Source organism: Schistocerca americana, chromosome X (assembly GCF_021461395.2).
Source record: "Schistocerca americana isolate TAMUIC-IGC-003095 chromosome X, iqSchAmer2.1, whole genome shotgun sequence".
Taxonomy (NCBI): domain Eukaryota; kingdom Metazoa; phylum Arthropoda; class Insecta; order Orthoptera; family Acrididae; genus Schistocerca; species Schistocerca americana.
This window is the reverse complement of record NC_060130.1, coordinates 120,891,644-120,905,326: the sequence shown is the minus strand read 5'-3', so window position 1 is coordinate 120,905,326 and position 13,683 is coordinate 120,891,644.

Genomic DNA, 13,683 nt, shown 5'->3' with positions numbered 1-13,683 from the left:
CACAGCCACAGGGCGTGGCAAGTAAAGGAGGTCCGGACTGCTGGATACGATTCGACGTGAATATATGCACATATATATATACCCCGTGGCGCGTAAACCACTTGTACGACAGCCACGTGATCCACACCGGTTCAGAGCGTAGTTACGGGCTGTATCAGTGTGATTGGAGCAGTGCAAAAGGGATGATAGTACTAACAGTGGAGTAGAGGGTGTTCGTTGTGGAAAGTTACGTGACAACAAAATCGTGGAAACGGCATCGTCAGTTATTTGCCGAGATGTTTAAAAGTGTCAAAGCGCCAGCAAAGAGCGCCATGCAACGCTTGGTCCGAAAATGACGAACAAGGCAGTTATCATTCCGAAACGTGGCCGCACACCAGAAAATGTGGCTGCAGTCCACCAGAAAATGCCTCAGAGTCCTGCCAAATCAACACGACACTTGTCGAAAGAGACCGTCATATCAAGTCGATCGTACGCACGAACATTCAGCCTGGGCATATAGTCTGGTCTGAGCTGTCCAGCCCGGTCACCCGATCTGTCAGTGTGCGATTACTTTGTGTGGGGAGTCACAGAGTCGAGGTGTCTCGCAACAACCCTCAGTCTTCAAAAATTGCAGGAGAACATTTCGGATAAGACTGCAGAAATTCCAGCAGTCTAACTTCGATCAACTTTCAGAAACTTGCTGACCAGGGCCCAAAAGTGCCAAGAGATGACTTGTGGTCAGTTTTAACATCTGCTATAGTCAGGTTAGTGTTGTATTTCCTTTCCTCTGCTGTGTTTCTTTGTACTCTAGAACTCTGTTCTCTGGACCATTTTTGTTTGCTCCACCCTGTACAAGTGTCTATGTGCAGGAGTAAGACTCACCCAAGACAATCAACGGCGGCTTATTTGCCTGAAAACCGCTTTAAATTCTTAGGACATATCTATGAAATGGAGTCATCAAAATTACCTCCACCTCAGCACACATAGTGCACAGGATGTTATGTGTTTGACCATGTAACTGAAAACTGCGAGAAAGAAATAAAATGCCGCAAATTTACCGGTGATCACTTGCCCAGCAAATCTAATTCAGAATTCAAAACCTTAATATGTGCAGATTCTCAACGAAACCGTCATTCTACAAATATTAAATGTCCCAAATAGCCAATGGAGCAGGAAAATGCCAAAACAGCGGCTACCATCAAATGCGTAGATCTTCCAACAATGTCTCATCCTGAATAAAAAGCAGAAGTCTTTCCAAGCAGAAATGATCTGCTACGGAAAATTAAAACAGCCATGTGTAACATATTCCCAGACAAGAAGGAAAATGTGGTTACTGCAATGGATCAAGTGCCAAGACATTTTCAGGCATGATCGGTGTTCTAATAGTAACTGCAATGCAGTTCTGTATTAATACTGCAAAATCAGAAAATAATCGTTTTTCAGCTCTTCCAAAAGCAACATACAGTCCTACGCTATGGTCTACACAATGATAAAGAAGAAGAATCTATTCACTGGATTTGTTAAGGCAAATGGACACAGTTCAAAAGAAACTATACTCGAGTGACTTAGATGACAAAGAAAATACAAAACTCTTCGGAGTTATAGAAACAAGATCTGGTGAACTTCCAGTTCAACTAAAGGAGTACATATATCATCGCTATAACGCACAAAGTTACAGAGGAGAAGTGGTCATAATTCATGACAGAACTAGCCGTGCTGTAAGAGTTGTGCTTCCGGAACAATACGAAGATCTTCAAGTAACAATATTAAAAATAAATACTGAAGACCAGTCTCATATACATTATGCCGTGAGATGCCGTCCTCTAAGGGATACAATAAATATATAATTTATCAATTATTTAGTACCCCTGGGACCTTTAATTATAATGGGCCCCTTCCGTTTTATTTTGTGACACAGGTGCAAATGTAATGGTCGTATACTTGAACAAGTGGTTCATAATAATAACTTTACAAGATTTGATAAAGACAAGCCAACCTACAGAGGACCTACTGGCACATCTGTACCGGGTCATGTAATAAGTTCACGCAGCAATAATTACAAATTCAGTGAAATGTGGATCGATGATGGCATCGGGAGCGATCATTACCAATTTTCTTCGATACATCTCTAATAAAAATCAGTGCCAAAAATTTACAACAATAGCGACAACCACAGAAAATTATCCAAGATATAAAGGAATTGGAAATACAAAAAAACCAATCAAATGATTAAGGCATCCATTGAGCAAGCTGAAGGTACAATCAGCAGAGAAGATACAAATGATTATAATGGAAAAATTGTTGACGTCACAAAGTAAAGCCGTAACTGAGTGCACAGCCAAAATCCAAATCATACCTCGAGACCAAAGGATTCCCCATCACATATTTAATAGCATAAAAATCAAGAGAAGACTGTATAACGTTTTTAAACAAATTAAGAACCCATTGTACAAAACAGAGCATAACGGATTAAATAATTTGGTAAGAAACCATCTAAAATAACTTCTATCCCAAAAATGGGTCCATAAACCAGAAAATTTGATCATAAAAATGTATCACTGCCTTGGAAGACCATCAAAAATGTAACAGGAAATGCAAAAAAGGAAAGTCCACCTTTGATCCATCAAGGGAGAATTGTAGAAGAAGATGAACTGAAAGCTCAAATCTTCAGAGAAGTCCTGCATAATGTTCACCAATTTCCAACTGGTGATAATTTCGACCTAGTCATGAAAGACTAGTAAACGAAGAGCTCCAAGATCTGTTTAGTGGCGACCAGCACTTGGATGAACATCAAGCTCAACTACTGAACAATATTACAGAAGAAGTAAACGATGCTGTTAGCGAAGCGTAAAATGATTTACCAGGCCTTGATGGAATGACAAGAAAGGTTCTAAGATTGGCACCAGGGGAAATACTTAAGTCATTACAAAATTTATTTAATATGGATCTTAAGCAACAAAAGATAGAGCAACTGTGGAAGATGGTAAAATTGACATTGATTCTAAAACCACAAGAACTTCCAAATGATCCCTTCTCGTATAGACCTGTGATAGACGAGACTTTTGATGCAATATTACGCAACAGGATACAAAAGTTCATGGATCACAAACAATTCCACATATACAAGCAGGTTGTAGAAAGGCACATTCAACAATGGATCCATTTTTTTCGTTAGCAAACAGCGTGACACAAGCACTAAATGTTGCTTAGCCCTAGCCTTAATGTTGGATACTGAACGTGCGTTTGATGAAGTCAGGCATTCGGGACTTTGTAATACATTAATAAAACTTGGTTTTCAGGTTAAATTGATAAAACCAATAGCAAATTCACTTGATAACAGACCAACATTGGTATTCATAAATGACAGCAAATCAATACCATTTTTGAACCAGTCTCTGGAGTATCTCAAGGAAGTTATATACATCAGGTATTCTTCTGCCAGTCAAATGGGATGAAGACGTAGCAGATGATATGGTTTACTGGTACCATGCATCACATCTGAAAGCCTACATAGATTAGCTACACAATATATCACCGTATTGGGTCCGTGGCTTGCCACATGGAAAATACGCCCGAATGCTCAGAAAAGGCAACTCATAATATTTCAGCATCGAACTTTGACAAATTGCAATCCGCAATCACAACCAGCAAATCCGTCAAATACCTTGGAATCACCTCTGACGCGATGATGGAACATAGGCAAGCAATCGATGAATTAATTATGAAAGCAAAGAACAGACTAAATTTACTGAAATAAATAAAAGAAAAATTCGATGGAGATCTTCACCTATGATCATTTACACATACTTTACTTTTATAAGACTGATATAAGAATATGTACGCCAATATGGATGGTAGCTTCAGCACACACGCACAAAATTTTCAGCATCGAAAAAAGGATTTTAAGAATAGCATCAAGTCTAAATCCAAGCACCAGTAGGAGAGAACTTTATAATTCTACCAATGTACAGCCACTTGAGCAACGATCAATTAAATTACCTGCAAACTTTGGATTATCAAGATTGACAACAGAAACCAAAACAACTGAATTTATAAAACTGATACCATTTAAACTTAACTTTTGACGATATAAAGAATCGTACCCTCCAAACATAGTTGCTGAAGCCTTATATACAATAGTATACTGGCAAATCTTCAACAAAATGATATTTTACGACGTATTAAAGAACATAACCAAGAAGAAGAGTGATCTAACTTATATGAATCCTTACCGAGATTTTTGGGGGGAGGTTTTTCCTCGCTACTTAGGACGAATATTGGTTTGATAATTTACTCTCTGGTTCAGACAAAGAGATAAAATTTATTAATAATAATGTAAGAGCTCAAATCCCAGTACTTAGTAAATAACCAGTGTCACTACAGCAATAAAGACATATCTTCGGCCTAAACGAACACACCAGTCTGTTCGAAAATAATCCCGCCATCCCCATAAGGGATGAAAAAAATACTGGGGCAGGAAACAGAAGCTAGCAAAACAACAGTGCCTCAGCCGACGATGGCACCAGTGATGACTTCATTAATACACCACATAATTAACTTTGATTTATCATCGTGTGTGTTGTACGCTTGAGCTATGCAAATCGAACCATCAGGCTGACGGGATAAATTTCAAACTATATTGACGCCTTTGCGTTCGTTTCTTTAATTGCCCTTATCGCCTCATTGATAAACACTAATATTACTGCCAGACGTACTTTGGTGGCGACTATTTAAAGTTGTCAGTTGTTAATGTGTTTCGTTTTCAGGAATTTGTTCCCGGCTTAACCCGTTGCGTCACAGAAGCCGAAAGAAAGTGACAAATCTACGAGGTATTACTTATTTTGGAAAAAAAGCGCAAGTCATTCCCGATTTCAAGAAGGGTCGTCGAACAGATGTTCTAAACTATACGCCTACGTCTCTGACGACAAACGGTTCTAGAATTTTGGAACATGTTTTACGCTCGCGTAGTATGACATTTTTGCAGACCGAAAATCTTCTCTGTAGTAACCAACATGGGCTTCGAAACAACGATCGTGAGAAAACCAGTTGGCTCTGTCCGTCCGCGAGACCCAGAAAGCAGATACAGGCGCCCACGTTGATGCTGTGTTCCTTGACTTCCGGAAGGCGTTCCATACATTTCGAATCTGCCGTCTAGCGCAAAAATACGAGCTTACGGAACATCAGACCAGTTGTGTGACTGGACTGAAGAATTGCTAGCAAACAGAACACGGCACGTCATTCTTAACGGGGGGAAATCTTCACATGTGAAGGTAAATTCAGACGTACCACAAGAGAGTGTTATAGGACCATAACTTTACCCCACATGTATATAGGACATAGTGGATACCGTCAGCAGTTCCATGAGGCTTTTTACGGACGATGCTGTTGTATACAGAGAATTCTAAACACCAGAAAACTGTTCCGAATTGCAAGAACACGCTTCGAGTAGGGTTTACCAATTGACGCTCAAATTAAACAAATGTAACGTATTACGCATAAATAGGCCGAAAGACCCGTTTGTGTGATTACACGATTGAACGAGTTCAGAGCAATCACGGTAAACAGTCACTTCTGTAAAATCTGTAGGATTGCCGTACGGAGTGATTTAACGTAGAACGACCACATAAAACTTGTCACAGGAAGTGTAGTCCACTCACAAAGAAGATACGATAAAAACATTTCTTCGACCAATACTTGAATATTGATTGTCATTCTGGGATGAGTACCAGGTAGGATTTATTGAGCAAGCAGACATGTTCCAAAGAAGAGCAGCGCCTTTCGGTACAGATTCATTTAGCAAGCGCGAAAGCATCACGGAGATGATCAATCAACTGCAGCAGCAGAAGCTGCAAGAGAGACGTCCTGTATTCAGGCGTAAAAATACTGTAAGCCGTGAACTACGTTCCTAAAACATCAACCAATACGTTAAGGTGACAAAAGTCATGGGAAACATCCGATATCGTGTCGGATCTCCTGTTGCCCGGCACAGTGCAGCGGCTCGACATGACATGGACTCGTCACGTCGTTGGAAGACTCCTGCAGAAATGTTAAGTCGTGCTGCCTCTATAGCTGTCCATAATTGCGCAAGTGTTGCTGGCCAGGATTTTGTGCACAAACTACCGCTCGATGATTTTCCATAAATATTCGCTGGGTGGTCAAGTCATTAGCTCGAATTGTCCAGAATGTTCTTCATACTAATCGCGAACAATTTTGACACGGTGACATGGCTCATTGTCATCCACAAAAATGCCATCGTTGTTTGGGAACATGACGTCCATGAATGACTACAGATTGTCTCCAAATAGCCGCTGCGCGGAGTGGCAGCGCGGTTTGAGGCGCCATACAGGGATTGCGCAGGCCCTCCCGCCGGATTTCGATTCCTCCCTCGGGCATGGGTGTGTGTGCTGTTCTTAGCATAGGTTAGTTTAAGTAGAGTGTAAGTCTAGGATCGACGACCTCAGCAGTTTGGTACCTTAGGAATTCACAAACATTTGAACATTTTTTTCCTAATAGCCGAACGTAAGCATTTCCAGTCAACGATCGGTTCGACCAGGTCTTTGGGAGAGGAAATGAATTAACGAATAAAAAATACAGGATGTCATTTAAAAATGTCATACCGCTGCTCATATCTTTGTAAAAAACAAAGCTACAACGAAGGCAGTCATGCTGACTGACGTGCCCCTGAAGGCTAAAGAACATTTGATTGTAACATTTTGTAGTTTGCATCTGGACAAGGAGTTACTTAGGGTGGTCAAGGCAAATGGGACACCTTGTATATGTAGATGTTGATGTCGATGCAGACATACAAACTTGCTTACCTGTGTAACTGTTGACTTGCAGATGGTCGACGCTTGGTGCAAAAATGATTCAAATAGCTCTGAGCACTATGGGACTTAAATTCTGAGGCTATCAGTCCCCTAGAACTTAGAACTACTTAAACCTAACTAATCTAAGGACATCACAAACATCCATGCCCGAGAAGGGATTCGAACCTGCGACCGTAGCGGTCGCTCGGTTCCAGACTGTAGTGCCTAGAACCGCTCGGGCACACCGGCCGGCGCTTGGTGCAGGAAGTATCAATTGAGATAAACAAATACAACATATAACGCATAAATAGGCACAAAGACCCATTATTATGCTATTAGACGATTGCACAACTATCAGTGTAAGCAATCTTTGTTTTCGGAACACATGTTGATTCCTACATAGGAAATTTTCGGTCTCCAGAAATGTCATAGTACCTGAGTATAAAATATGCCCCAAAATTCTACAACAGATCGACATCAGAAATATAAGCGTGTAGTTTTGTGCGTCTGTTCGACGATCGTTCTTGAAAACGGGGATGATATACGCATTTTTCCAATCATCAGGAACGCTTTGCTCCTGCAGAGGCTTACTGTATACTGCTGCTAGAAGAGGGATAAGTTATTTTGCTTACTCTACTGAAACTCGTCTGGGCATCCAGTCTGGTCCAGTGGCGTTTCCTCTGTTGAGCGATTTCAGTTGGTTTTTTATCCCACGGTCAGTTATTTCAATGTCTGTCTTTTAGATGTTCGGACAACGATTTAAAGGAGGAACTACAGTGCGAACTTCCTCAGTGAAACAGTTTTGGAAAAAGACGTGTAGCATTTCGGCCTCCTCTGTGTCATCCTCCGTTTCGATGCCGTAATGGTCACAGAGTGTAGAGAGAAAAAAAGGAAAACACTGTTTTAGAATCTTACTACTAAAGGCATAGCCCAAATATTATAGTTGACTAGTTCCAAGACTCTGTCTATCGTGATGATCTAGTTTTTATTCGTTTTAATTTTTTATGGTGAACGTTTGGTTGGTTGGCTCCTTAAAATTTGGGCATTGCTTTTAGCTTTAGCGAGATGCGGGATACTGGCGCTTTAGATCATTCCACTTCAGGTGAGAATAACATGCAAATTTGGTTACGTCGTACGTTAAAGCGTAGAAGAATATGTTTTCAGGTTGACTGAGTTGTAGATTGCAAACCAAAAAGTTATGAAAACATTGAGACCAAGTAGATTGTGATACTAGTAAAACCTCGATATTTCGAGCAGATATTCATACTTGGTTTCAGCAACAAACCTTAGACGGGAATCGTTTATTTACTGTATGGTATCAAGAACTGATTTGTTTTTACCAACGACTGCGAACCTGATTTATAGTACGTATTTTCAATTGCTCCACATGCCAGTGGCGAGATTGCTTAAATGGCTCTAAATGACGGCACCCATTCGTTCTTCTGGTTAGAGGGTTCTGATATACATAATTAAATACTTAGTACTACAGTCTGGCCGGCCGTAGTGGACGAGCGGTTCTAGGCGCTACAGTCTGGAACCGCACGATCGCTACGGCCGCAGGTTCGAATCCTGCCTCGGGCATGGATGTGTGTGATGTCCTTAGATTACTTAGGTTTAAGTAGTTCTAAGTTCTAGGGGACTGATGACCTCAGAAGTTAAGTCCCATAGTGCTCAGAGCCATTTTTGAACTACTGTCTGCAGTTGTACAAGAAATAGTTACGTCGCGTGGTAAAATAGTATTTGACCCTCCCAACCGTGACCACATTGCTGTATTCACATATATTATCCATAGAGCGACAGAAAGTGTGTAAAAACAGACCAGCCATTCTTGACTGGAACAGGGAAGGGGGAATCATGTAGTGGTACCAGAAGTACCCTCCGCCACACACCGTTACATGGCTTGCCGAGTATGACGTAAATATAGAGTTGATTTCTGCGACACATCAAGACATCATGCATAAAATTAGCACAGTAGCTGAGGAAATGAAGCTCGGCGTTCTGTGCTTCCAGGAAATAAACACAAAAGGTGGAGGAAAAATCCCTTGGTTGCCAGTCGCAGCTCAAATCGTCACACACGGTCTAAAACCGATGACAGCCGTTGTCTTGTTTATGAAGAATATCTCAGCTATAAAAATAGCACAATATTGTAATGAACACGTGACATATGTGGAGGTTCTGACGGTCACGGGAAGTATGGGTTTCGAAAAAGACGATCGTGTGAAACCCAGCTCGCGCTATTCGTCCACGAGACTCAGAGGGCCATAGACACGGGTTCCCAGGTAGATGCCGCGTTTCTTGACTTCCGCAAGGCGTTCGATACAGTTCCCCACAGTCGTTTAATGAACACAGTAAGAGCATATGGACTATCAGACCAATTGTGTGATTGGATTGAAGAGTTCCTAGATAACAGAACGCAGCATGTCATTCTCAATGGAGAGAAGTCTTCCGAAGTAAGAGTGATTTCAGGTGTGCCGCAGGGGAGTGTCATAGGACCGTTGCTATTCACAATGTACATAAATGACCTTGTGGATGACATCGGAAGTTCACTGAGGCTTTTTGCGGATGATGCTGTAGTATATCGAGAGGTTGTAACAATGGAAAATTGTACTGAAATGCAGGAGGATCTGCAGCGAATTGACGCATGGTGCAGGGAATGGCAATTGAATTTCAATGTAGACAAGTGTAATGTGCTGCGAATACATAGAAAGAAAGATCTTTTATCATTTAGCTACAATATAGCAGGTCAGCAAGTGGAAGCAGTTAATTTCATAAATTATCTGGGAGTACGCATTAGGAGTGATTTAAAATGGAATGATCATATAAAGTTGATCGTCGGTAAAGCAGATGCCAGACTGAGATTCGTTGGGAGAATCCTAAGGAAATGCAATCCGAAAACAAAGGAAGTAGGTTCGCCCACTGCTTGAATACTGGTCAGCAGTGTGGGATCCGTACCAGATAGGGTTGATAGAAGAGATAGAGAAGATCCAACGGAGAGCAGCGCGCTTCGTTACAGGATCATTTAGCAATCGCGAAAGCGTTACGGAGATGGTAGATAAACTCCAGTGGAAGACTCTGCAGGAGAGACGCTCAGTAGCTCGGTACGGGCTTTTGTTGAAGTTTCGAGAACATACCTTCACCGAGGAGTCAAGCAGTACATTGCTCCCTCCTACGTATATCTCGCGAAGAGACCATGAGGATAAAATCAGAGAGATTAGAGCCCACACAGAGGCATACCGACAATCCTTCTTTCCACGAACAATACGAGACTGGAATAGAAGGGAGAACCGATATAGGTACTCAATGTACCCTCCGCCACACACCGTCAGGTGGCTTGCGGAGTATGGATGTAGATGTAGATGTAGATATGAGTTTTGTCTCAATGTATTTCCAGTTCAGCGACGCCATAGATGGATACGTGCAGCAATTTGAAAACAGGTACCCTTGGTGGGAAGTTGAAAGCTGCCTCACCACGAGTGACCACAGTGTCATCTGTACAACTGATTTCTGTAAAAGAGGACTCAAAGTTTTAAAGACACCACCCAATGTAAGGAAACCCGATTGGAACTATCTCATGAGTACTTTCCCCTGTACTGACACGGTGCAGGTTAATGACAATGACACAAAAGGTTAATAACACGGCACTGTAATACTAGAGGCTATGAAAGTTGCAATACCAGTTATATGACAAACGGGCTGGAGTACACAAGTACGCTAGAACGAGAGTCTCCAAAGACTGAGGATAGAGGTCATAAGGACAAAAACATTCTACAAGAAAGGCCGCACTGCGGAAGAAAGAGCTCTTTGATTGCGCAGATACAGGGACCCTAATTAGCAATTTAAAGTCTGCCTGCGGTAAGCAAGCGCGGAGAGCTGGAAGCGATTCGAGACACAGAATCTACCTCTTGACGCACGCGGTACGCCGTATAAAGTCGTCTGTGAAAAGATAAAATCTCTCGAAAAATCTCGACTATTGTATCAACAGATTGGCCGAAACGTAGCAAACACATTCCTCTTCATACTCGCCACCTCACTTCACCGTGTAACAGTAGAAATTTGAATTCCTCGTCATTTTCTGGACAGAGCTTGCAGAAATAGCTGTCGTTCAAGGAAGGTACTGTTAATTTGTTAACAGCACCAATGACACAGTACAGAAGTTCATGAAACCTCTCTCTTTAAGTTTTTACGTATGTTTTACACAATGGAGTACCATAACGTATATAGCATATTTTAAATGGGCTATATATTCGCAATATCTATCGACCGTTAGTTGCGCATGCAAGTAAAATTGCTAAGGGATTTTTTCTTTTTGAAAAAATGTACTTTCCTCTCTATAAAAGAGTTTTTCATATCGATAATCAAATTTCTGGCGAACAACAGTTCTATTATCTCATTACTCCGATTTATTTATCGAACATAAGTTAGCAGCAATGCTTTATTGTCTCCTGCATGAGAGCTTCTGTAAAGTTCGGAAGGTAGGAGACGAGGTACTGGCTGAAGTGAAGCTGTGAGGACGGGGCGTGAGTCATGCTTGGGTAGCTCAGCTGGTAGAGCACTTGCCCGCGAAAGGCAAAGTTCCCTAGTTTGAGTCTCGGTCCGGCACACAGTTTTAATATGCCAGGAAGTTTTATGAATTCATTCTTCAAGTATATATTCGAACATAAGAGGCCCTTCTTTTTGTCGGCTATTTTGAGGAAACAAGTTTCCAAAATGCATTGGGTAAGTAACTGAGTAGACGCCGCCGGTTTTCAGGACACAGCGCACCACAACACACACACAGATTCAACAGATTCAGTCACTACGTTTACGTGGGACACATCTTTCGGAAGACAGAAACCGAATTTCATAAACAACTTTACGCTGTCATGTTTACATGCTAATGTCTCAAATGGATTTCCTAGCACAGTTAAATATGGTGCCTGGAAAACAGCTGTTACAGTTTATGATTTAATCTGTACAATCACTGTTTCTCTTCAATTAGAAGAATGGTAAACAACTTCAGTCTAACATTTGTGCCGGCCGCTGTGGCCGAGCGGTTCTAGGCGCTTCAGTCCGGAACCGCGCAGCTGCTACGGTCGCACGTTCGAATTCTGCCTCGGGCATGGATGTGTGACATGTCCTTACGTTAGTTACGTTTAGGTAGTTCTAAGTATAGGGTACTGATGACCTCAGATGTTGAGTCCCATAGTGCTCAGAGCCATTTTTCTAATATTTCTACTTGTCCTTCTCTGTACAAAAAGCCACATATTAGGCGAAAATTCTTAAAAACAAGACGAAACCTGGAAACCCAAGCACGTTTCAAAACAGGCAACGTCTACATGCGGAATTGGAAAACCGGCAAGGAGAAGCGGATTTCCAGAATCGATTTTGAAGTGTTTACATGCCCACCCAGAAGCGGTATTGGGAAATCGGTTTACGAAATCCGGTTTTGGGAGCACCATGTAAACGAGGCGACGGCGCTTCGCTGCTGCTATAAGGGTAGTCCGCGCCGAGTAGTAGCCGAACATTCCCAGCGTCTGAGATCGGCCTAGGCCTCCAGGAAAAAAAACATCTGCTGTCAGTTCTGTGCCTTGTGAAATTATTCTTAAAATATTTCATTTCGTGCCAATATTTAGAAGAGTAAATTCCATACCATTTTGTCTGTTAGCAAGTAACAGAACAATCATCAGTCCAAAATCAGAGCGCTTTCGTTAAACGCACCCCTTCTTTCCTCTTTCGATACTCCGTCGCCTTGAGAAGTGAAAACGCACCCCATAGGGCTATAACGCTATGGCTGAGCATCACACGTCTAGAGAACAGAATAGTAGCTTAAGCAGTATCGGACTGGCTTTTTAATTGGATCGAGTACTTACTTGGACCATAACGGCAAGGTTAAAAAAAGCATTTCCGGGAGTACGCCAACAGAGTCTGATAACACCGTTCTGATCACGCTCAACAAATATGATCTAATGGATAATACCACAAATTCCGTGGAGCTCTTCACCGATGATGTTGTTGTATGTAGGAAAGTCGCAATTTCAGAAAATTGTTGTGGAGGGCAGGAAGATCTGAAAAGGACTGGTATTTGGTGCAGGGAATGGAAGTTTACTCACGAAGTAAGCAAATGCATTAACTGCGCATAAATAGGTGTAAAGACACATTGTTTGTCAATAGCGCTATTGATGATCAATCGAAGCTTAAAGTATCCAGGAATATACGTCCGTAGCAATCTAAAATGGAGTGACCAATTAAACTATATTGAAGCGCCAAAGAAACTGGTATAGGCACACGTATTCAGATACAGATATATGTAAACAGGCAGAATGCGGCGCTGCCGTCGGCAACGCCTATATAAAACAACAAGTGTCTGGCGCAGTTGTTAGATCGGTTACTACTGCTATAATGGCAGGTTATCATGATTTAAGTGAGCTTGAACGTGGTGTTATAGTCGGCGCACGAGTGATGGGACACAGTATCTCCGGGGTAGCGATGAAGTGGGGATATTCCCATACGTCCACTTCACGAGTGTACCGTGATGATCAGAAATCCGGTAAAACATCAGATCGTCGACATCTCTGTGGCCGGAAAAAGATCCTGCAAGAACGGAACCAACGACCATTGAAGAGAATCGTCCAACGTGAAGGAAGTGCAGCCCTTCCGCAAATTGCTGCAGAGTTCGATGCTGGGCCATCAACAAGAGTCAGCGTGCGAACCATTCAACGAAACAACATCGATATGGTCTTTCGGGGCCGAAGACTCATTCGTGTACCCTTGATGGCTGCACGACACAAAGCTTTACGCCTCACCTGGGCCCGTCAACACCGTCATTGGACTGCTGGTGACTGGAAACATGTTCGCTGGTCTGACAAGTCTCGTTTCAAATTGTATCCAGCTGATGGACCCGTACGGGTATGGACACCAC